Source organism: Sapajus apella, unplaced genomic scaffold, assembly GCF_009761245.1.
Source record: "Sapajus apella isolate SASKATOON/1434 unplaced genomic scaffold, GSC_monkey_1.0 scaffold113, whole genome shotgun sequence".
Classification (NCBI taxonomy): Eukaryota; Metazoa; Chordata; class Mammalia; order Primates; family Cebidae; genus Sapajus; species Sapajus apella.
The window spans coordinates 4,744,998-4,771,449 of record NW_022437053.1 but is presented as its reverse complement, the minus strand read 5'-3'; the positions used below and the strand labels follow the sequence as shown (position 1 = coordinate 4,771,449).

At 40.9% G+C, this 26,452-nt stretch overlaps 1 protein-coding gene and 2 long non-coding RNA genes across 5 annotated transcripts in view; 1 reads left to right on the top strand and 2 right to left on the bottom strand.

Annotated features, from left to right (window-relative positions):
• The window catches only part of GABRG3 (gamma-aminobutyric acid type A receptor subunit gamma3), a 484,848-nt gene that overhangs the window by 117,511 nt on the left and 340,885 nt on the right, over positions 1-26,452 (bottom strand). The window lies entirely within an intron of this gene.
• LOC116537698 lies at positions 1,832-8,803 on the bottom strand. Its single transcript, XR_004263263.1, has 2 exons — positions 5,159-8,803; positions 1,832-5,117 (listed from the first exon to the last, which is right to left on the bottom strand). It is a non-coding gene; the product is annotated as an uncharacterized LOC116537698 (long non-coding RNA).
• Positions 13,348-16,768, top strand: LOC116537699. Its single transcript, XR_004263264.1, has 2 exons — positions 13,348-13,730; positions 16,172-16,768. It is a non-coding gene; the product is annotated as an uncharacterized LOC116537699 (long non-coding RNA).

The following is a 26,452-nucleotide window of genomic DNA, read 5'->3' as shown; positions in this document are numbered from 1 at the left end:
CCGGGTTCAAGCCATTCTCCTGCCTCAGCGTCCTGAGCGGCTGGGAGTATAAGCATGTGCCACCACGGCCGGCTAATTTTGTACTTTTGTAGAGACGGGGTTTCACCATGTTGGCCAGGATGGTCTCGCTCTCCTGCCCTCCCGATCCGTCCACCTCGGCCTCCCAAAGTGCTGGGATTACAGGCATGAGCCACTGTGCCCAGCGGGAGTCTGTGAAAGCATTTTGAATTCACTCTGTTGTCTTCTGAATTCCATCTTCTGAGTTGAGAAGTAACTCTCAATGTAATGACTACACCTTGGAAGGAAATTAGTGTTTTGTCTCTAGGTGCTTTCAAGAATTTTGTTGGGTCTGGTTTTCAGCTGATTACTTAGGTGTGTTTAAGTGGCTTTTAATCATGTTCTTATTCACCCTGATTGGACTTTATAGGGGTTTGGAATTTCTGATTTGGTGTCTTTCATCCGTTTTGAAAATTTCTCAGCTCTCACTGCTTCCAACACTCCGTTTCCCTCATCTTCTTCCTTTTTCTGAAATCTAGTCGCCTGTATCAGCTCTTTGGTAAAAAAGCATTGCCTTATTGCACCTCTGCTTCTACAGTTTCCATCCTTTAACTTTTCAACACTTTATTTTGGTCATTTTATTCTGGCCAATCTTCTACTTAATTCTCCCTTCAGAGTTCCTAAATTTCAGTCTTAATTTTTTTCTTGTATAATTTACTTCCTCTTTAGTATTTCTAGTTCACTGTTCAAATTATATGTCTTATCTTTTACTTACTTGAACGTTCTAGTGATGGTTCTTTGGCAGTCTGATTGATAATTGCTTTATCTCACAGGCTGGACCCCAAGACCCCAAGATGATCACAGAGGCACACACTCCAGACCTGTGTGGGACGCTCAGCTGACCCCATGTATGGGCAGGAGGAGGAAAGGAAAGGGCCAGTGGCAGGTGTGGGCATCCCATCGCGATGACCCCTGTGAGTCTGCTTCTATTTCTTGCTTTCCTCCTCTTAGTTGCTTATTTTCTCCTTCTCTGTCTGTGCAATTTCTATTAACTTCGGATATTGAATATGAAAATTTACAAACGTAATTTGGGACTTCAGACAAAAGTGCTTTAGCGGATTTGCATTTCATTGTGGGTAACTAGGACACAAGCTCTCCTGAATCCGCTTAATCTGGTTTTAAGATTGACGTGATTTGTTGCTGGGCTTCTGATTCTGGAAGGGCTGGGATGTCTCTAGTTTATCCTTACTCACAGGATATATTTCTCGGGGATTCCTACCCCAACTAAGTGGTGTTTGCCAGGCTGACCCCTCGGTGGGCCTTAGACTCATTCTGTCCTTGGATTCACAAGGCTGTCAAAAGATCTCCTTAGCTCACAACCCTCCCAGATGCTTAACTTACTGATATCCACAGAGGAGGGCTGGCCCCAAATGACCATCTTTCTGATGTTTTTTCCTTTCCCTGAACTTGGCCCCTCAAGTCTTCAATAGCTTGTTAGCTTTCTAAAACATTCAAGCATGTTTTTGTCTGTCTTGAGAGGTTTATCTGAATGATATGGTCCACTATCATCAGATTCAGAAACCCCATCACAGCCACAAATTTTCTTTGGTTAGACGGCTTCTGCAAGTAGATTGGAAGAGAGGTTGGCCTGAGTATTATTCATTCAATTGTAAGTACTTAAATTAATGCCTAAAATTTCACCACTCCGTGTTGTTTCTTCTTTAGGAAGCACTGCCCTTTTTCTGTATGACTATTTTAAAATAAAATTATCAATGTAATAATGGGGTTACCAGCTATGTTTTTAAAAATCCCTGACAGCATAAAAATTCTCTTGTCTCAGTGTTTGGGCTTGGAGCTAATTGCAGCAAGGCAGACACAGATATATTAAGATTTCATTCAAGGGAATAAATATGTTGAAAAGACATGATTCTCCTCTCTGAAAAAATAGTTATTCTTTGCTTATTTTTATTTGGTCAATAATGAACACGCAATGATGAAGAAGAATTTGTAAATTCCATATGGGATATTTTCTCGTCTTAAGTTTTATGAGTCTTGGCATTGTACAGCTCCTTAAAGAACAGTCAATCTAGAGTCCAGCTGGACAAGCCAACCGTGGTCACGAGAGCATGGAGGAAGGTCAAGACATGGACCTGGTGCTATTTACAAGGAGACGTTAAATAAAGTTAGAATGTTACAGGGTGAGGGAGTAAAATACCTGCAAGAGAGGGAGAAATGTAAATATCTACGTAATTATCTGAAAACGTATGAAAGAAGTTTTTTCCTTTCCCAGAATCTATGTTGAAATTGTTTTGGATAATGCCTGAAAATATTCAAGTACCTGTGAAATACTTCAGGGATGAGAAGCTTAAATTTCATTTGTACCTTGGGGCCTTTTTGCAATCTGATGATGCCCAGAGAGCCCTGGTTTTTAATGGAATAAAATAAAATACATACGGTAGTTAAGGAATTCAATCACACTGATGTAAACGATAATCCTACTAATAAACTTTTCTAAGCCAGTAACGTATGCGCCTCTCCGGTGATGCATTAAATAAAACATCTACCAGTGAGCTAAATACTAGAATTTTGATGTAGTAAGGAATGAAAATGGCACTTTGAAATTCCTGCAATTATTGTAATATGATGTTAGAAAGTCTGTGACTTTTATTAATGAATTGCTGTAGTTTGTGCTTCACTCAAAATTGGAAATCATGCTAAATTTCAGTTAGAGGTTAGTGGAAATAAAAATGAAATTCTCTTTACACCTAAGTTCAAAGATTCTCTCCAAATTCTGTCCATGGATTACTTGCGGAAGAGGGGATCCATGAAACCCAGGAGAACTCTCTGCTTTAGAGGGATGGATTCAGAATTTTCCAGAATCAATGAAAGGGCCTACTTTGGGGCCAAAAGGGCTGCAGCAAGGCAAGATATGAGGACAGAGCAGGGTGAGCAGAACGCAGCATCCTCTCAAGCCCCACGGGAGGGTCTGGCAGCAGCTGGGAGGCCAGCCCAAATCCACGGGAGTGAAGTGGGCTCTTACACACGGGACCAGACAGCAGCAATCGCATCTGGACCAGGCTGAGGAAGTCGGAGGCCTTGCAGGCCTGGGAGGACGGCACTGGACATTTATAGAATGCTCTTACTTGATCATGTATGAAAAGGTAGCATCTACAGGGGAACTCATTTTACGAACAGGATTAGACCCATGTTTCATTATACAATAACAGCAAATCCAGTAATTTTATTGTTGATGGTCTAAAAACAAGTTGATACCTATTCAAAGGTCACCCATTTCAAGCTTGGGAAATAAACTCTCCTTCCATGGAAGCTATGAGTAGAACTTTAGTGTCTCCTTTAGAAATTATAAACTGCTCTGCCAAGACTGGGTGCTTGGTGACCCACTTTTTAAAAATACACTCTCAGAAGGGATCATCTGATCATATTAGGAGCTGAGAAGGTAGACGAGAAAAACAAACAAAACTAAGGTGGACAAGAATATTCTAGAAGAATGGATGAAAATGCCTGTGACAACACAGAGGCAGAGAGGGAGCCGAGAGACATGAGGCGGACATTCCAGTGGACACAGGCCCACAGAAGGTACGCTGGCGTCCTCCCTAAGAACAATGGGTCAGGACGAAAGGCGAGCAGGGCGTGGCTGCGCACCGATGAGGATGACAGCTTTGTGCTCACAGCCGGATGGTTTTCTGATGAGTGAGGCTGCCCCTGTGCCTCTTCCCAGGGAGCAGATGGTACTTGTCAGCCTCTTGTCCTCTTCCTGGGCAGAGACTGATCAGTGATTCCGTGAGAATGGCCAGAACTAATATTTTGGGTGTTATCAAATAGTTAAGTCTTCATGTTGTCCACTTATTTTTTTTTAAATCCAACAATTAGCAGCTGAACCTGCAGTCCAAACTTCTTTCTGTGGCGTCACGTCAGCAACCTGTTCTGTCTGTGCCCATCACAGGCAGGCAGCTGAGAGCCGAGGAATCACGGGTTCCAGTGTCAGAGGTGTGGACTGTGGCTCTCATCTCAATCACGAAGCCACCAAGAATCTTCCAGGAGTACCCACGAAGATAAAGAATGGGAAAGAAAATATTTAATTTCCCTTTGGATGTGGTACTTTCCCAGGGATGTGCCTACAAAGAAAGACGAATCTCCCATTGTGGATTCTGCAGTCGAGTGAGCCAGCCCTGAGGTCAAATCCATCTTCCTTCCTTAGAGGACACACGGCCCGACACTGGATGCACATTAAATCAACCAGCCATAGACAATGACAATAACACCAATGAAATTTAGACGAGGAAGTTCGCTTTGCGCCAGTCAATTTCCTCTCAGTCTGATAAGCTCATCTGGAGCTTGGAACACTCCACATGTAACTATTGTGGAAAGGCACAAAATCTGCACATCCTCATCTAGTGGGGAGCAATAATGGGGTTATACAGTTCTAAACTCATTTAGAAGCCTGGGCTTGTCTCCCCTACATGATTAGTTCTAAGAAAACTAAGTGCTTTCCTAAATAGCATTTAAAATGAATAAACAAACGTGAATGGAAGGATAATAAAGTGAAAGGAACTAATCAATTTTTAATATCAAGGAATGGTATGTCACTCAATGAATAAGGAAGGCGTTTCAGTCATTTTAAGATGGTATTTTAATGCAGATAAATTAACTGGAAACTTTCTTACATCATTGCAAAATGCTTTGCTAAAGCACGGCAAAATAAATGCAAAATATGAGGTATCTTGCAAAAAATCTAAAATTGTAAAACTCTCAAATTGATTTATTTATTCTCACAACATAGTTTAAGAAAGAAGGCCCTGAAAGAACGTTTAAAAAATATAATGGTGAGTCTTCATTTTAATGTTCTAATAACTACCCATTGTTAGATGGAGGAAAAAGGAATGTTAAAACTCTCAATATCTGGTTTTTGTAGAGAAGAAAAACATCATTTGAAAAATTAGGCATTAGCTTCAGACAAATACCTTCATAGCAAAGTGATAAAAGATTTAAAATTTATATGTAGCCTTGAAAATAGAGAATAAAAACAAAAATTAAAGGAGCATACAATAGACGCCAGTTTTGATTACCCTCATAGACGGATATATACAAGAATATCTCTCCTGCTTAGACTGATAGACTGATATATACAAGAATATAACACCTGCTTCTATCACCCTCATAGACGGATATATACAAGAATATCACTCCTGCTTATATTTCACCAGCAAGCAAACCCAGATTCATCTGTTCTGGGCTGAAGTTTCCAAAGAGGATCTCAGTAAAATGCAGGTATTTAACTTCTGACTCAACACCAGCCTTTTCTGTCTCTGTTTGAAGATCTGGGTCTACTGTCATGACACAGAGGAAATAACTTTAATAGTCTTGAGGTAGGAAATTGAAGACATTTTAACACAATGGACCAAATGCTGAGAGTCAGCCACTGAAATAAGGTACAGACAGTGGTTTCAGTTGAATCTAAAATAAAATACTCTCCTTCCTAAGAGTCCCAAGGTCAAGCATGGTAATTAGTCTCTTTAGAAAAAAATACTTCTAAGTCAAAGGTTTCTACGAATGTCAAAGTTTAAGCTTGCGCCTTTTGATATATTAATTGGAAACGCACTATGGTTTGAACAAAGGTTACTAGGTATGTCTGCGGAAAGCAAAGGAATTACAAAGGAATCGTTGCCATGTAATTAAATAAGGTACTTGAATACTGATTAACCACAGGGAATGGAGGCCCTGATTAGGCATCTTAAGCACAGGTTGAGTCGGGTAGAGAAAGCAGGTGCTCACATCTATAGCAACCAGAGGGCCTTTTTTTCCCTCTGTTTCAATGGGCAGAACTGACATCCATTTATTTTTCTATTTTTAGTTGAATCACTCCATTTTGTTTTCAGGGTCTTCTAAAAGTCTTCCTGAATGGACTCAGAGGAAGTGTTCAGTAGGAAGCCCGTTATTAATAAACCAACTTACTATAATTTTAGGTAATAAATAACACATTTTAGCTGACGAGGGACTATGCCATTGTTTTCGCTTATGAGCCTATTGTTCTCTTTTCCTTTAGGTCCGAGGATGAGAGCAAAGGTCTGTCACTCTAAATTTTCAAAGTTAAGACTACAGCACATACACAATTGCTCTGTTGGTGGGAAGCTTTAGCTCACAATGTAGAAAACAAATTGCTGCCTCGCTGTGAGGGGTCCAAGCACGCCCTGCCTTGCCACGCAAACTTCCCCTTCTAGGCTTTTACTAATAGTGTGTCTTCTGTCTGAGCTGCCTTTTTTTTTTTTTTTACCTCTGAGCATGAAGATTTTATCTGTAGTCCAAGGACTACTGCGTTCTGTTTTTGGAAAAATTCAGCAAATAGTCAGTACACATTGGCCAGTCAGCAAACCCTTTTCTGAACTCAAATATATATATATATTTTTGGCAGTCACCTTCATCAGTGCAAATCTTAATTATACAATGTCTTTTACTGTGCTGTAGAGGGTGTGTGTGTGTGTGTGTGTGCACCCGCTTGGCATCCCCCCACCCAAACATATGGAAAGAATTCTTTGAATTCAGAAACCTTACCTTCTACACTCCCACTGCACCACATTGGTAGAAAATCAGCACATATTTGTGATTTTCAGCTCAAATTATTTTTTTTAAACAAGATAGGCAGACATTAATAGTTTCTTCAAAGCAAGTATCATAATTTTCAGACACACACATACACACACACACACAAACACATATGTAAATACATATATTCATGATTTCCCAATACATATTTAAAAATTAAAAGTGCAATATGTCATATGAGAGAAAATAAGTCAATGTAATAAGCATGGTTTTCAGTATGGCAATAACATATTACCTGGTTCTTCAGCTCCACCTCTGAAAACTTACAAATTGAAACATATCATCTTTAAGTATGTATGCAGCAGTCACAACGTAAGGCCTTACCATCCAGAAACTGTTTTTCCTGTAAAGGTCACTCCCGGGCTTCTTAATAAATGACTTTGACATATATATGATATGGACATGAAGTCTCTGACCCACGTTTATAAACTGTATAGATCATACCGTAAAATTCCAGAGAAGAAAGTGCCTTGAAATGTGAGATGAGGATTACGTGTGCTACTATAACACCAGGAAAAACACCTGCACATAAAACCCTCTCTTCGTGTTAGCTACACGCCAGTCACCATCAGCAGAAGCAGGAGGCCGGAGGAGAGTTCAGAAATGGGCAGGGAGAGGCCATAGATGAGCAGGTGGAGGCAAATTTCAGAGCAAGGTGAATTAAAAACTTCAAGGGAATATGCTCTGATCTGGCAGCGGAAGGGCCGTGCTGCATGTAAAGGGGGCAAAATGAATGAACTGAGAGAAGTTATGAGAGTCTAAAGTTTATGACGTCAGGTGGGTCCTAATGCTGGTGAATATTGCCTGAAAGCCAAGTAGAGGCAGTTGGACACGGCAAATCAGAAAATAGAGAGAAATGTCAGGTTCTAGATCAAATAACAAATTGTTAGAGAAATGTGGATGTCCATAGATATCATTTCCCTTCGTATCAAGATGATAGAAATAAACAGAATAGTCAAAACTAAAATTGCAGTTCTGATCTTTAGCTTTACAAAATCAAGTCAGCATATTGCAACTCTGGCCATCTCTCTGCACACCCCCTTCTGTGTAACTGTGAGCTTCATTCCTAACACAGGCAGATTCATTTGTCCGAGTATGAACTTCATCTCTGTGCTCACAGCCTGGCAGATCTTATAGAAGTTTATGTACAGCAAAAACATACTTTTCTGTTGTACAGTTCTGTCGGGATTGACAAATGCACAGCCTTGTGTTCCCCACTGTGAAACCATCACTCCCCAAATTTTCCCATGGAACCTCCTCACTGATTATACCTCTTCCCATTTTCCAGCCTCAGGCAACCAGCAATCTCTTTTTCTCCTATAATTTTGCCTTTCTCAGAGTCATATGAATAAAATCATATAATATATAGCTTTTGATCTTTCATTTTTATATTCATCTATTTTTGTTGCATTAATCAAGGGTGTTTTTAATCATTTCATTACATGCATGTAAAGCAGTTTGTCAATCAGTTGAAGGAAATCTGGGGACTTTCAAATTTTGGCAGTTATGAATAAAGCAGCTCTCACTTTTTATGTACACGTCTGCGTGTGTGTGACATATAAGTTTCCAGCAGTGAGAATGCTGATAATACAGGAGGTGTACATTCTACTTTGTGTAACCGGATATACTGTTAATTATACAGTGTCTTCTATTGTGCTGTAGAGGTGTAACCATTTGCTTTCCAGAGGAAATGTGTAAGAGTTCCATTGTTCCACCACATCCTCACCAGCATTTATTCTGCAATTGTTCAAGACATTCTAATACGTGTGTATTGGTATTGCACTATAGTTTTAATTCACAACTCTCTAATGATTAATCATGTTGAGCATATTTTCATGTGCATATCTGACATCTATGTACCTTTTTTTGGGAAAGTATCTGTTTACATCTTTTACCATTGTTTATTGGGTTTTTTTTTTTTTTCCTATTGTTGACTTTTGAGTGTTCCTTACATACTCTGGATACAAACTCTGTTCAAATGAAATTTGCGATGATTTTCTCCTAGGATGTAATTTGTCCTTATAATCTCTTAACAAAATCTATGGCAGAACAAAAGACTTTAGTAAGTTAGGCTGGGCATGCCAGGCTGAGCATGTTGGCTCATGCCTGTAGTCCTAGCACTTTGGGAGGCCAAGATAGGCAGTTTCTTTGAGCCCGGGGGTTCAAGACCAGCCTGGGCAACATGTCGAAGCCCTGTCTCTACAAAAAAATACCAAACTGAGCCAGGCGTGGTGATGAGCACTTGTAGTCTCAGCTACTTGGGAGGCTGAGGTGGGAGGATTCCTTGAGCCTGGGAGGTGGAGGCTGCAGTCAGCCACAGTCGTGCCACTGTACTCCAACCTGGGTGACAGAGTGAGACACTGTCACAAAAAAAGTCCCATTTATTCTTCGTCTTTCCATTTATAGGTCATGTTTTTGGTGCAGTATCTAAGAAATGCTTGCCCAACCCAAATGAAGCAGAATTTGCCCCATATTTTCCTCTAGACACATTAAAGGTTTACATTTAGGTCATAATCCCTTTGTAGTTACTCTTGTAAGGTGCTAGGTATGTATCTAAGTTCATTTTTTAAATTATGGATATCCAATACTTACAGGACTGTTTGTTGGAAAGACTATCTTTTATCTTGAACTTTTGTTGAAATTCAGATGACTCTATTAGTATGGTTTAACTTCTAGACTCTCAGTTCTGTTCCACAGATCTATATATCTACACTATTGACAATAAGACTGTCATGATTACTGTAGCTTTACAGTAATCGGTAAAATTAGGTAGTGCCAGTCTTCAAGCTTAGCTCTTTTTTTCCAAAATTGTTTTAGATATTATAGTCGTTTTGCCTTTCCTGCTACACTTTAGAATTAGCTAGTTAATATGTACAAGTGTTCAAGTCTCATCAAATGAGGTATTACAATAAAAAGACATAAATTACACACAAGAACCAAACAGACATTCTGAGACTGAAAAGTGTAACACAGCAAATGAAAATGCACAAGAAGGATTCAACAGCAGATTTATCTAACAGAATAAAGAACCAGAGAAATGTAAAATTTAAGATAGGTCAATTGAGATTACCAGTCTGGGGAAACAGATAAAAAGAATAAGAAAAATGAACAGAGCCCCAGAGACTGGGAGACACCACCAGTTGTACAAACAGATGCATAATGGGAGCCCCAGAAGGAGAGGGGAGGGGGAAGTTCACAAAGCTAGCTGGAAGAAAGAGGGGCCTCATACTTTCTGAACATGATAACAAGTTAATCAGCATATCCAAGAGGCCTGACAAGTTCCAAATAAAATAAAAAATCCAGTGAACTCCACACCTAAACGTACAGCAGTCAAGCTGAGAGAAGACAATGACAAAGAGAAACTCTCCAAAGCAGCAAGAAAAAAAAATCTCACAGTACAGGCGCTCAGCAAGATCAAAGGCTGACTTCTCCTGAAAAATCATGGAAGTCAAAAGGCAGTGGGATGATATATTTAACACTGTTCTAAGAAAATGATTGTCAACCAAGAATTTTGTATTTAGTACAATTATCCTTCAGAAAATAAGGGGAAGTGAAGACATTTCCAGATTTTAAAAAACTGAGAGCATCCATCATTAACATACCTGCTTTACAAGAAATTCTGAAGAGTCTTTTGGCTAAAATGAAAAAGACAAACAGTGGATAGACAGCAGTCAGAAGGCACACAGCAAATAAAGAGCCCTGGTAAATGTAATTACAGGTAAATATAAAATACCATGCCAATGTACTTTAATAAAAATTTTCTACTTCCTTAGGATTCAAAATACAACTGAATAAACCAAAAGTTATTAAACTGTGCTTATATACTTATGATACATAAATAGGTAATATGTAACTTATAAGAAAATAACAAGTATAAAAGGGGATAAACTTTGAAGCAGTATTTCCATAAACTATTAAAATAAAGTGAAGATTAATTTGAACTAGATTGTTTTATGCTGATTATTATAATCAGGGAGAACACTGAGAGCATAATTTTTTCATGTAGTAAAAGAAACAGTAAGGGAATTAAGGTGTACTTTAGAAAACACAGATCTAATCCACAAAAAGGCAGTGAGAGGAACAAAAATAACCTAAGACATACAGAAAAAAATGTAAAAACACCAGCTGTAAATCTTATCTTTAATTACATTAAATATTAACAAACAAAATCATATCATTGAAAGGCACAGATTGGCAGAATGGATTAAAACAAGAACAACATGATAAGACTACATGCTGTCCACAAGAGATTCGCTTTGGACTAAAAGATACATATAGGTTCAAATAGGCTGAACTCCTGACCCTAATCCAATAATGCTAATTTATTATCTTACAGGTTTGCAGGTAAAAGCCTGGCACAGGCCTTACTGGGCTGAAATCAAGGTATCAGCAGGGCTGCCTTTCTGTTCCTTTCTATTCTATCTTGTGAGAAGCAGAAGATGCCACCCCACAGTATACGTTCAACAGAAAGGATTGAATGTGTTAAAAAGAAGATACATTCAAGAGTGGATTGCAGCTTCATGGGTGATATCTGAAAACACTACACCTTTCCTGGCCTTGAAAAAAATTAAGCAAATGGGTGGTAAATGGAAAGCCAGGATTCTGCCTGTTGAAGCAAAAGTTTACAGATAAACAAGGGAGGAGACGATAATGAGCCACGCTTTAACTGATTAAATATAGATACATAGATGGGCATATAGAGAAATATGTGTGTGTGTATGTGTGTAGGATCATGTATATGTATGTACATATATATATATACTGTATGTATGCACATACATGTAGTCTCTTGCTTTGGAAGCTGGGAGGGCTTAGAAGCAACAGCACTCCAGTATAAAGGAACTTTTTTTTTTCACACCCACATCCTGATTTCTAACAGCATTCTCTACTGAAAGGAACTAAGGCTCCTAGAAATGGCTAGTTCTAGGATTGGAGAAAAGACAGAATACAAGTGTGGAGCATCTTGTAAGAAAGAAAATGCAATTAAATATAATCATGCTGGGTATGTCAAAGGAACAAAGGAACTAGCTGAATGTGCCCCCAATGGCCAACGCTGGAGAGATTTGAATCACAAAATAAATACAGTAATGTTGGGTTATAATCCAGAGCATAAGATAAACATCTAGGAGCCTCTACTGACAGAAACAAATGACTGAGTCAACTAATGCACGAGAGAAATAAGAGAAATTCACCTTTCAGAATTCCAAATGATATATGCAGTTTTCCCTCCAGGAAGCGTAGAATAAGGCCCAAGTTCCTAAGCGTGAGTTGTGCATAGCGATGTCCTTCTGAAGTATGCAGAGTATTTCATGGAGAAGGGAAAAACGGTGCAGGGAAGCAACATGGCCGACACTGTCTCAGCCGGGGGATGAAGGCCATCATTGAAGGCCTTCAAGTTGCATTGGTTGTATCATGAGAACTGTACTTGACCTATGCGGGCTTCCTCTCAAAAACACACAGCCCCAGTCTATGGAAAACCAAAACATGCACATTTCCCAACGGAGGTGCATTCTGAAAAACATGTGACCACTTATCCCCAAAAATATCGGGGTCATCAAAAACAATGTAAGTCTGAGAAAAGGCAGTTGCCAAGCAGAGCCTAGGAGGACATGCCAGCTAAATGTTACAGTGTGGTACCTGGACTAGATCCCAGCATGGAGAAAGAGGAGCAGATGAGAAGGATGGAAATGTGAATGAGGCGTGGAGGTTAGTTCATACATCAACACTGCAATCTTCATAAATGTATGGTACCAAATGTAAGACATTAACAGTTGGGATAACGGGTTGCAGGAATGCGGTGCTATCTTCACAATGTTTCCATAAACTGGAAACGATTCTACAACACAAAGTTTATTAAAAAATTGTAAAGCCAGTGGTACATGTCACAGCAACTGTATGGGCTAGGACTGAGAATTTTTCACACCAAATTCCAGCACATGACTCTCATCCAAGCTGCTAGTCTGTGTGTGGAGCCAGAGCTTGGACAGGGTCCACACTACGCTGCTCCTCTCCTAAGTTCACGCCGGTTGAGCGACGTGCTTAGTGAACAACATTGCCAACGGAATGGGCTGAGATCGTGGCACCAAGTTTCAAACAAAGACTTAAAAATGACGACGGTGGGCATGAGAATCAAAGCCTGGTCCGGTTCTGGTTGTGTTTACACCCAAAAACCAAAGTTAAAATGTGAAAAGAAAATACTATTTCTCTCCCTTTTCCTCATAACAATCTGTCTCCTGGGACTGAGGGAGCTTCTCTGATTTCTTAGCATTCAGATTTAAAGTTGTCTAGATGCCATTTATGTAAACCCATTTCCTGTAACAGCATATTACTTAATAAGTATAATAAAACTATAATAAAGTCTATAAAATATTAAAAGAGAAGCTACTTTTCTACTTTACGAAGGCTGCTGAATGGCATGTGAATTCTTGGTCTCCACATCTGCATCAGGCGCCATTTGTAATACCAGGGATTTCGGATTGTGTCTTTTTTTTTTTTTTTTCTGAGATGGAGTCTCGCTCTGTCGCGCAGGCTGGAGGTTGGAGTGCAGTGGCACCATCTTGGCTCACTGTAACTTCTGCCTCCCAGGCCCAAGTGAGTCTCCTGCCTCAGCTTCTCAGGTGCTGAGATTACAGGCACACGCCACCACGCCTGGCTGATTTCTGCGTCTTTAGTAGAGACGGCGTTGCCCCATGTTGGCCAGGCTGGTCTCAAACCCTTGACCTCAAGTGATCAACCCACCTCAGCCTCCCAAAGTGCTGGGATTATAGGTGTGAGCCACCACGCCACGCCTGATTGTGTCTTTTCATCAGAACGTACTCCACAGACTTCCTGGAAGTGGTGAGAAACTCTCTGCACAGACCTAAAGCCACAGAATTTCTTCAGCTCTCATTCTTGGCCTACCTAGAAGGCAAAGGACGGTGTGATCTGCTTCTGACCGGACTCACCACAGATGAGAGGGACGTGCTGAGAGTCCAGAGGGCTGTGTGCACCCCTGGGCTCCCCGGGCCGGCCCTGACAAAACCACCTTCCATGGCCCAGGAGCCGCGTTTGCATTGCTGGGCACTATGGGTTTATCGGACTCACTGAGTGCTTTGCTGTTAAATAATACTCCGGTAAGTTCTTGTGTATTTCATCAAAACAAGCAAGATCATGTCAACAGTTTGAAGTCTAGTGCTTCAGAAAAAGAAAAAATATTAAACTTTTTTTTGGTTTGTTCATTCTTCACTTGTATATCGTAAATTGCAGGCTGTTCACAGTTTACCACGTATTTCTCATGAAGTCAAATTTAATTCCTACAGAGCAACTATGTTAGCAGTAAACAATAGTGGTTCGTTTTCTCAAATTTCAGTGGTGCAATAGATCATAGAAGCAAAATCAATTTGAGGTGTTATTATTTGTGAAGCATCATTCACTTAAAAATGTTTTGCTCAATATTTGTTCTGATTTTGCCATAATGTGCATTGGGTTTTTTAAAAGTTTAACAAAACAAATAACAAATATCTCACTTGGAGCATTGTGGGAAATTTATACCCTTGATATTGACATTCAGGTTTGTAAACATTCTTTAATAAATTCTTGGCACACAAAAATTTAGCACAAGAGGTGAGATAAAGTATATTCTTTGTTCTCAAATAATTATTTGCCTATTTCCTTAACTTTATGACAGTTTTTATGCCCTGCAGGCACTTTTATGGCCGCACATTTGCACTGCATTTAAATCCAACCATAAAAGAGAACCGCGACATGTTCTTTTCAATTATTTTACTTTCTAACATTTGTTAATGGAAGAGATGAAAAGCAAATACTTGGTTAGTTTGTTAAGCATTTTACCAAATATAAGTTGATGTGTTAACTTGAAGAGCTGTTTGAATTACATGCTCTGAGTAGCTGTGATGGATTATTGTTCTGCAGAGTGATATTACGTGTGTATATTTTACCAATCAGAGTTAGACTATGGGATGTGGAAGCAGGAAGACGTCAGGCATGCATGTTGAGTGAGGATGATTGGCAGTGAAGACCATTTTTCTGAGACGTACACACACTCCAGCAACACACTTCGTTTATCAAAATAACCCCTTTCACTGCAGCTAACAATGGTGGCACTGGAACAAAATTTGGTTGAATCGGCTTTTATTTACATGAGCATCTGGTGTGTTATCTGTGGTGCAGGAAAAACTTAAATGAAACTGCACTGGATGTCAAGCTAAGTTCACGAAGGTGACATTGATGGATGCTATCACAAAATGACCCCTTTCCACACAGACTCATCGCTGGATACTTTGAAACCGGTTATTTTTTGCTAATCTCATAGTTTAACATGGCAACTCTCTGCTGCTTCTGCCGTTTTCATTTGTATTTTCTGTTTTAATGAGATGGAATTGATTTTCTGTTAACTTTCTATTTGCATCTATTTTGTGTGTAAATTTCCCATTGACATTATATGCACACTTCCCTGTTGCGCTGTGTGTTTTATTGATTCATGTTTTGGTATTTATTTGTGGGACTGCTGTGTCGTTAGGATACTTTCAGTTGCAAGGCATACAATCGAATGCAAACTAAACTTAAGCAGAAACAAAAAGCCAATATAATGTACTGGATTGTGTAACTAGTAAAATCACAACCAGGTGTGGGTTAAGGAGAGAAAAAATTCAGGTCTCTTTCTCTCTCTCTCAGCTCATTTCTCAGCTCTGCTTTCTTCCATGGGGTCTTAACTCACAGGCAGACTCTCTGGAAGGTTTTCTATTTTGTGCATTGATCTGTTTTCTGGGGTCCATGGTATTTAGCTGGTGCACTCTCTGCTGAGTCTGTCTGGACTGACTCTGCACACTTCTACTGCAGACAGGTCATTTACAGGCCTGTTTTCTTTTTTTTTTTTAATTTATTTTATTGCATTTTAGGTTTTGGGATACATGTGAAGGACATGCAAGATTGTTGCATAGGTGCACACATGGCAGTGTGATTTGCTGCCTTCCTCCCCATCACCTACATCTGGCATCTCTCCCCTTGCTATCTCTCCCCAACTCTCCACCCCCACCGCCCCTCCCCTATTTTCCCCCAACAGACACCATGGAATATTATGTAGCCATCAAAAATGATGAGTTTGTGTCCTTTGTAGGGACATGGATGAACTTGGAAACCATCATTTTAAGCAAACTGACAGAAGAGCAGAAGATCAAACACCACGTGTTCTCACTCATAGGCGGGTGTTGAACAATGAGAACACATGGACACAGGGAGGGGAGCACTACATACAGGCCTGTTTTCATGCACTGTGGGTAACACACCACAGCCAACCATCTACCATTCCAGCACCTCACAACTTTTTGAGTCACTTTTCCTAAGCATTGTCAAGGACTGATTCTGTTGTCCTCCTCCTGGAGAATGCTATCCATGGTACTGGGGCTTTTCTGAAAGCTTGTTGTTGAAAATGAGTCTTCTTAGCATTTCCTGTGCTGCAGATCCATCACAATGTTTGAATCACAGCTGAGACAATTCTCCATTGACATTTTATCTCCTTCCTTCTTTCCTCCCTTCCTCCCTCCCTCTTTCTCAGCACTGCAGAGTACACTGACTTTGCACTACCACGAGCAGAAGTGACACTCTGCCCCCTCTCTACTGGGGTCCATCGAGACTGGGGGACAGAGGCCTCCTGTGATGCCCACTGCACACTAAGCTAAGCAAACGACAGCAAAGAGTCTGCTTCCATCTCTTCACTGCCAACCAAAAAGGAAGAATCTGGAAGAAAACATATTCCCATCTGTGTATCAAGTCCTAGAGATACACCCAAAGTAAGTGAATGAAACCAACCAGAATTAACAGAAAAAAAAAGCTTGGAGAAATGAACTAGAATATGGAATACCCCCTAATTACAAATGGCCTCTGGGTAGTGCAAAGTAGGGCACGCCAAAATAGTGCTGAACAGGCTTTGAACGTAAAAGTAACTGCAAATAACAGCTCAAAAGTAGGCCAGAACGTGCACTCGAAAACTAACCCGCTTATTTCTTGCTAAAATAATAGATTTAAATAGGTACCAGAGTCTCATAATTTCATACTCAAAATGTCCAGAACATGATACAGGATGACTTGCCAAAAAAAAAAAAAAAAAAAAAAAAACAACCACAAAGTACAACTGGAATTTGAAATCAGCAGACGTCAACGCCAAGACATCACACATGGTAGCCTTGTCTAACAAGGGTTTCAAAGCAGTGCTCAAATAAGGTTTGTACTTTAGTTAACATATTATTAATATATAGTTAATATAGAGTCAGCTCTGATCATAGTAATTGGGAGATTCTCGGTAAAGGGTACGGAAGTAACTCTATGGTATTAGTGACGTTTTAAGTGAAGGTAAAATTATTTATAAATGAAAAGTTTTAAAAAAGTAAAGCTACTTTTATATGCACAGTAACATGGGAAATTTTTTAAATTGTCAAAAGAAGCCAGATACACACACACAGACAAGAGCATCCTGTGTAAATCTATTTTTCTGAAATCCAAGAACAAAGTAATCTATAGTGGCAGAGTAACTGTGTGAAAAACTTGCCCAGTCCTCTCTCAATTATAATTAAAAATGAATATTGGCCAAAGGACACACAAGAAATTGAAAAGGATTTGCTCAAGAAAATCCATTGAATCTGGTTGTAAACAGTGGAGTCTGCAGCATTTTAGCTACGTGTTGCTCACACCCAACCCAAGCTCCATAACACGTAAATTCTGTCCTGGAAAGCAGGGCCTCCCATGAGTACTGATGGCTTTACAGCACTACCACACAGGATGACTTTATTTGGAGCAGAGCACAGAAAAATCCTCCTGAAAAAACATCTCCAAAATTCCATGGAAAAATCCCAGGTGCATTGTTCAAACAATATAGATCTGGTGACAAACCATCTTGGGAGGCTAACGTTGCTGTATGTCAGCGGGGAAAGTCAGAAAAAGCTTATCAGCCAGAAATTTAACCATGAAGATCCAGCAAAAGAGACAGCCAAAGAGGGCCTGGCTTAGATGTCACTCATCTTGGACCAACTCACAAGAGGCTGGAGAGGGTCTTTGGAACGAAAAGTCCCTGGCTGGACACGGGACAGACTTCTTATCTTCCTGTTTTAAAAATCTGACAGCACAGGATGGGAAACTAAGTCACTCAAGCAGTTTACAGACAAGCTGTGATACCAGTTGTCACCGGTAAAGTGTGCTGATCCACTGGCAACACTTAGGAAGCCTGACTTAAAGATAAAAAGATAGAAAACACGGGCTGAAAAAAAGAGAGAGAAAGAGAAAAAGAAGGCAGTATCAGAGGCCATCCCTACGGAGGTAAAACGAGCCGCAGACGGTCTTGGCAAGTCAGTGAACGACCAAAACACTGCGACAACACAGCTGGGGGTATCAGAATACAGAGTCACTACAATATAGTACCTAAAATATGCTGTTTCAACAGACATTTAAAAGAAACAGGAAACATTAAAAGAAACATTAAAAGAAACAGGCAAATGTGACCCAGGCATGGGGGAAACGTCATTCAATAGAAACTCTCTTTGAGAGGGTACAGATGTTGGGCTTGACAGGGAAAGACTAAGAAGCAGATACTAGACATGCCCTCAAAGAACTGGAGGAAGCTACGCTGGCAGAGCTAAGGGAAATACGATGATGGGTCACCAGGGAGAGACTGTTAACATATGACAGAATTACAAAAATAAGGCGAGTGAAAATTCTAGATTGGAAAGGGCAATAAATACATTGGACATTTACTGGAGGGACTCAATAGCAGATTTGAGCTAACAGAGGAAATAATCAGTGAACTTAACGATCATTCGGTAAAGATGGTCCACTCTTAAGCCCAGCAAAAAGAAAAAAAAACGAAGAAAAATAAACACAGCTTCAGAGACCTGTGGGCTGTCAGTTAGGGCTTCAACACAGGTCAAATGGTAGTGTCAGAACAAGAGGAAAGACATGAAGAGAGAAAATATGTCCAAAAAAAATCCTGCCTAAAAACTTTCAAAATGTGATTCAAACCTCAATCTGCATGTCCAATAAGCTGAAGAAAGTCCAAGCAGGAGAAAGAGCATGATCCACACCTAGACAACTGAGTCAAATTATTTAAAAAAAAAAAAAAAGTAGTCTATGATGACAGAAATAACAGTTGCCTCAGGGCTGTGAGAAATTTGAGTGTAAAGTGTTTTAAAATGTGGCTGGGCACAGTGGCTCATGCCTATAATCCCAGCACTTTGGGAGGCTGAGGTGGGTAGATCACCTGAGGCCAGGAGTTCGAGACCAGCCTGACCAACATGGCAAAACGCCATCTCTACTAAAAATAAAAAGAAATTTCCAGGCATGGTGGAGGCTGAGTCAGGAGAACCACTTGAACCCAGGAGGCAGAGGTTGCAGTGAGCCAACCTCTGGGTGCTCCAGCCTGGGTGATGGAGCGAGACACTGTCTCAAAAGAAAAGTGTTTTAAAATGTAAGTTTTATTATATTCAGGTATGATGAGGCCAATAAATCAAGACGTGATTGTCACTGAAAACACTGCTACTCATGGTTCTTAAGAGAACAGGGCACACCATGACATTGGGCAGGCAGAGGAGAGGGGGAAAACGCGGGTAAGGCCCTTTACTGTGGTTTCCATGGAAGGAACAGGCAAGGAAGAATAAACAGGTTTATAATTCCCAGTTTTAATAATTTCACTGGGCTCTGATACGGGGCTATCCCCAGTTGCCTTGGGGTGATTAGCACTGAATAATGACCAAGTGTGAGAACCCTGTGAAAGCCCTACAGAGAAGAAGGCTGAGGTGGGGCTTCTGATTAGCTGGTCTGCATGTGAGAAACATGCTCCTGGGAAAATTTTTTGCTATCTTAAGAGTCAGTTAAATAACCCAAGGTAGGGCAACTATTCCAGTGTCACGAAGGCCCCATGATGGTCAAAGCATCGGAATAAAAAAGATCTGTTACATGAAAGGGCAGGAGGAACATTTCTGGGATAATAACAATATTCTATATATTTTTTGGATGGTGGTTACACAGATGTATGCAACTATGAAAATACATTAAGCTGAATATCTAAGATATGTGCATTTTACTGTATACCAATTATACTCTAATCAAAACATATAATACAAATACGAGTATAAATCGAGACGCGATCTGAAGTGGTATGATAAAAAGTAAGACCTATAATGGGAAGTTATTATTCGGGTCAAACACCACACATTGAAAGTTTCCAGTGAAGACTCTGATACATATTACGAGTTTCACATATTAGTGCCATTTCTATTACTTGTATTATTAACAAGGCTTCTCTCCTTTGCACCACTTTTTCCTATTTAACATTAATCTGTAATTCAGACTTGTGTGGATGATCTAAGGCTCAGAACATTACTAAATAATTAATCAGGACCAAGCATCAGGGCCATTTTATGATTCTGTATTCTCTAATATTCATAATTCATCTGGAACATGAATTAAACTCTCTATGCAATTGACTCAGACGTCCTGTTTCTCAAGTACTTGAGTGTGTGTGTCTGTTTCACTTTTTACTTGCATTTGTTCTCAGTAGTTTTCAAAAGTCGTTCTATTAAAATGCCCTCTTTTACTTTTTCAGGCAGCAGGTGGGTTTTGTGATAGGATGACTGGAATCATTTCACTTAATGCAATTCTTGAGTCTCATTTCCCAGGCTTGTGCTAGATTTTAATGTTCTGAGCATTTTTTCCAGTCACACACGACTTGCATTTAATCAAGAAAAGCTACAGAACTTGGAAGCCTGAGCCACCTTCTCCCTGCTTGCAGTGTTGCTGTATCCTGGGTATTTCCTGTTGCTGGGATGACTTGACTTCAGGTCCTCACACTTTAGGCATACAGTCACCACTAACTGTGTACACAGTATTGAGTGGACATGTTTGCATTTCTATTGAGTAAAATTAATCACTGTCCATTTGTTGAACAGATTATAATTAATTAACAGAAAAATAGGAGAAGAAATCTATTGTGGAAAGCTGTTGTGTTGTCTTTAATTGTGGCCTGCTTCTAAAGAAATCCAGAGGAACAATCGATTCAAAAAAAAAAAAAGGTTGTTTGGCCTCCACCAACATTCCACCACTGAAGGCACACCCTGCGCTGTGACATTACAAAACCAACATGGATCTTGCTGTAATGGTGCACTTTTTTATATACAAGTTACTTTATTTTCAAGCCTTTAAGCGCTTATTACAAAAAAGATACAAGTTATTTTTTGAATTAATCAACACATTTTTCTGCAAAGTAAACAATGAAGAAAATGGCATGTACGTTTGTATAATGCTTCCCACTCAGTGAGCTCTCACAAGGCAAGAGTCATTTTTTTTTCTCCTTTAGATTTTGTATCTCCCTCTCACATACACTATGTTCCGCTTGGCTTGGCACCTTGATCAGAGGACAGGAAGGATTTCACCTAATGTTGCATTTCATTGACAAATGTTTTTTAATTAGACAAATACAGTCCTGGACAGATGACTGGGAAACAAGCATACATCAGAATTTTTCTGGGCAACTAAATGAGTGATTACTTTCCGACAGGGAAACTGAGGCACAAATGAGTTCCCCAAAGCCGCAGCTTAGACGTGCAGTGTCCTAGTTGCTATGGGGCATCTCACAGGAGCACGAGACAGGGCTCTGTAAACATAGGCATAGCCTATTTGGTGAGCCAGATTCAACACGCAAAAGAATGGCCTTTGTTAATTGGAAAGAAAAACAGAACAGACTTTACATTCTCGTGACAGATAAGTAGCTAGTACAAACTTAAAATTAAGGCGCTAGGCTGAGATGAAGACAGTGACACCTTGGCCAAGAAAGCTCTGAAAGACAGCGTGCGGCGGTCTCCAGGGGTCAGTCCTCGGGCATCGGCACAGCTCACGCACTCCTGGGCTGCCTTCCCTCCTCTCACCAGCCCCTTAATACAGACATGTTCTGTGGATCACGTTTCTTCTTCCTTCACTTACCCCTAGGTGATTTTATCCAGTTCAAGGCTTTAAAACTCTATTGTTTGCTGATGACTTCCACATGTATATTTGGACCTCTGTACTGAATTTAGGATTAATCCATCCAAAGTGCACTCAGCATTTTCATGATGATGTCTGCCAAACACCCTGGCCGTTCCCCAAGCAGAGCTCCAGATTTTCCCCTAATCATTCCATCGGTACAGCTCCTCCCATGGTGGTCCTCATCTCTGTAAACAACAGCTTGATAATACGACTCCTTTCTCTCCTCAGACCACATATTCAGCTCCTCACCAAATACTGTCCATGACCTGCCTCCCATATCCGAAATCCAAAAACACCCCACCACTTCGGAAGCACGCTAGCGCAAGCCGCCATCATCTCTTCCTTCTGTCGGTCGCCCTGCAGGGACCTTGTTCTCCTCCCGTTCATTGTCCATACAACTGTCAGAGCATGAGTCAAGCATGAATTCAAAGCATGAATCAAGTCACGCCTCTCCTGTTCAAAGCTCTCCAGTGGCTCCCGTTTTCAGTCTGAATCAAAGCCATATGGTGCCCTCCAGCTGTTCCTCGACTCTTCTAAGTATTTTCTGCCTTAGAACCTTTACTTGTTTTTTCCTATGCCCTGAAGACTCTTGTCACTTAATTAACTTAGCTGTCACTACCCTATTTCAAAGAGCCATCTCCCTTCACTGACATCTCAATATATATTCCCTAAACTTCTCTCCATACATCTTGTCTCCATCTGCTAGACTGCGTATTTTACAAGCTTGCTTATTAACTCTTATCTAACCTTTGAAAATGGCATGAACATGCAAAAAAGTTAGAAGTTTTTGGCAGTTTGATTTACTGCTGTATTTCCAACACCTGGAAAGTATCTAGCACATTTGACTCTCAATACATTTGAAGTGAATGCAGCATAGGAGCTTGGAGAGAGATCACCTAGCTGTTGCTCAGTCTTTAATGAAGTGTTATCAATGCAACTCTAATTTCAAAAATCACAGAATATGGAAGCAATCACAATAATTACATTTAACATTTGGTAAATTATGTTCTAAGATAACAAGTTCCTCATGGTACTCTTGTAATTGCGGCATGGAGAGGCAAGAGGAAAATTTACACAGGTGAAAGGCTCATAAATTAATCATACTTCCATCCACTAAACACAAATTATGAACCCTGAAATTCATCTCAGCCTCCTGTTCTCTCATCCCCACATTCAAGAAGACATATTGTTGAGGGAAAAGCTGAAATCGTCAGCCTGGGTCCTAGGTATAAGAAAGTGACAGGAAAAACAAAATTCCGGTCCTGGCACATACTGACCATGAAAGTCTTCGCCTTCATTCTCACAACAAGGACAAAACTGAACAGACTGAAAAAATAAAACACTCATCTTATCATCCGTCAAAGAATTCAGGTCACAAGGCAAACCGCTGCTTCCAAAACTGGAGAGACAGATTCGTGGATACAGAGAATCACAACTTGCTGGAGCAGAAGCCCACGGGCAGGGATCTCTTCCCGAGCCAGCACTGGGGTGAGAAAACCTAAACTGTAATCGACAAATTGCTGGAGACCCAGTGTGGACAAAAATCTCAGAGTTAAAAACTCCAGGGAGTCCAGTCTTGGGGGCGTCCCCCCACTTTCATGAATTTTACTTCCACAAGTTCTATATGGTTCTCACAGTAAAGGTCGGAGAAAAATCTCATCATGCCTTTGGAAGGAGGAGGGAATAAGCAACCATTCTGAAATATGCCTGGAGCATTCTGTTCCTAACGAAGCCCACCCTCAAGTAAACTGTTTCACCATCGTGCAACTGGCTCTATCAGAGCCACATGTAGTTAGAGAACGAGACATTCTCAACTGCAGCCCCCTCTAGCCTTTCTGTCTCATCTAAAGATGGAGGCAACAATGGAGAATCCTTTTTGAAGGTCACAGCCCAGGGGCACAGGCTTCAATAAGAGACTGAGATCTAACAGTTAGACCCCAGAACTCTTCCCCTCCCACGGCTCCTGACCACCACATCCTGTAAAACAGTAGGGGGCTGTGCTGGAAGGAGCTACGTGTCTCAGACCTTGTTCAGAACAGCTCTCTAGGGAAACCCAAAGACAGCAGGGGAGACCAAACAAGGACGTCCGAGAAAACGTCAGCCCTGACACCTCCAGCGGCAGCTAACTGCAAAAAAACCCCCAAAACCCTACTCCTAGATAGGTAAACATAAAACCTCACAATAAAGACTTATTTACTTCCACTCCTTTTACAAACACATCACGTCTGTCTCTCAATAAAAAAAAAAAATTATAAGACATAGTAAAAGACAGAAAAAACCCAGAGTTTAAATAGACAGAAAATACATCATAACCAAACTCAGATAAAGCAGGGATGTTGGAATTATCAGACCATAAAGTTAAAACAATTATAATTAATATGCTAAAGGATCTGCTGGAAAAAGTGGACAACATGTAAAAATAGAGGGAAAATGCAGCTCTAAGATAGGATTAAAAGAAAATGCGAGTGATCAAAAACACTGTATCAGAATGGAAAATGTCTTTGAGAGGTTCATTAATAGATCAGACATAGCTCAGACCAACAGTTTGAAGAAATGTCAACAGAAATTTTGAAATCTAAAATGTAGAGAAAAACAAGAGTTAAGAGGACAGAACAGAATATTCAAAAACCATGGGCTAAGTACAAAACATATAACACTTACACAATGGGGAAACCAGAAACAGAAAAAGAGATAGAAAGCCACAAGAAAAATATTTGAAACCATAACAACTGAAAATTTCCAGAATTAACGAGACACCAAATCACAGATTCGGGAATCTCAGAGAGAGAACACTGGGCAGCAGGTCCATCATATTCAAAGTGCAGTAAATCAAAGACACAAAGAGTATCTCTAACCAAGCGGCTAATGAAGCTGGAGGAACCCACTCCTCCTCCGGGGTGGTCTCCTGAGATTCCAGGGCAAAACAGGTGCATGTCACAGTGCCTGCCACTAACACACCAGGTCCGCTGGACCAGGCTCCCAGGGTGGATCCAGACTCTGCAGCCATTAACAAACTGGAGCTGATCCAAACAGGTGGGAACCGGCAGCGTCAGGCTGTCTGATCAACAGCTGAAACAAGGCAAGCAAGCGCGGCAGAGAGTACTCCAGGCTGCTGCACGAGAAGGGTGAGTGGCTAGCTGGCCATCTGATCAGCGATTCTTTCCTGGCAACCCGTCCACTGTGGTGTTCTCCTTGGATTCCCTTTCTACTCTGCTAAATGCCCAGCTCAAACCTCAGGGCTGTCAAAGCTGGAAGATACTTCAAGATAACCCAGGAAAATACTTCATTTGATAGATGTGAAAACTGAGTACCTGGGATGGTGTGTGAGTAACCCCAATATTTAATTCCATGTAAGCATGTTGTTTTCAGTGCATTTGCTGCTGAATTTCATTAAAGGCATATTTTAAAGAATGGCTTTGTTTTTCAAGAACTGAAGGTTAAATGGATTAGGTTGTGCTAAAAGGGTATGCATTCAGCATCCAGCCTACTCTGTTTCCATGTTGGAACTGATGGACTCACACGAGGAACTGGTGAGTAAGGGGCAGAGGGAATATCCATCCTCAGCCTCCCCACGGTGAGAGAAGAGGGCGAGGGAGGTCTGGGTCTGCACCCACATCTGAACGGTTTTCCTTATGTCTGATGCCATAATTTCAGAGCTAGAAGACTGTGTTCATGCAGCAAAGATATTCCCAGAATCCCATCTGAGTTTTAGGAAACATGGCTGCATCCATCGCCGTCTACAATGGCATTGTTTCAGATGGGTTCAAACATCATTCCTAACAGAGCTTTCTGATCAGGGCATTTTCCTTCTCAGGCTTCGTGGGCTCATTGATTGAAAGGTCATTTACACGACACTTGCTCTGGGAGATCTTGTTTTTGTATTCCTTCACCGTTCTGTTATTTTGCTGAACACACCTGCATTATCTAGAACTTTCTGCTAAGCAGTACTCTGAACATCTATGTATAAAGCTACTGATGTTGGATAAAGTGACTTCTGAAGCTTTCTGAAATTCAGAAATCCTTTAAATCATCCATGTAATTAAGTTGCTTACTACATTTTTAGAATTACACATAAGGAAGGTAAAACTAAAAAGCAAAATGCCAGAGGGGATGGTGAACATAGAAAACCTTTCAAAGCAATGAAGGAGAAAGGACGACTTAAAGTCAAGTGTCAGAGAACGTAGGTGACTTATGACTTGGCCCTTGACTCTCTGTCCAAGGTCATTTCGGAACGTGCGGTTCCTTCGACTTGGACCTTCATCTAGAGAGGCATGAAGCTTTCCCCGCAGTGCCTTCATTTCCCAGTGCCTGCCCACCTCCGGCAAACTGCACTTGCTCAGTGTCTCAACCATAAAGCCTTCCAGATGCCCATGCAGAGAGATTTGTTTCTTCCCAAGCCTGTCTACTTGTCATTTTCAGTAACTGAAGAATGACGCACCAGGTTCAGAGTGAGCCTGGGTTCTGCTCCAGGTGCCCCTAACGAAATGACTGCACCCCAGTGCTCAGGGTCCTGCAGAACCAGAGGTAATGATAACGAAACCTGCCTCACATGGTGTCGTGAGGGTCTCTGAAATGCTGCAGAAAACTACAAGGACCGAGAGGGGGACACTCACACGAGGCACCGCAATGGCATCACGACCAAGAGGGGGCAGTGCCACACGAGGCACCGTGACGGAATCACGACCGAGAGGGGACAGTCACACGCGGCACCGCGACGGAATCACGACCGAGAGGGGACACTCACACGAGGCACCGCGACGGAATCACGACCGGGAGGGGACAGTCACACGAGGCACCGCGACGGAATCACGACCGAGACGGGGACACTCAC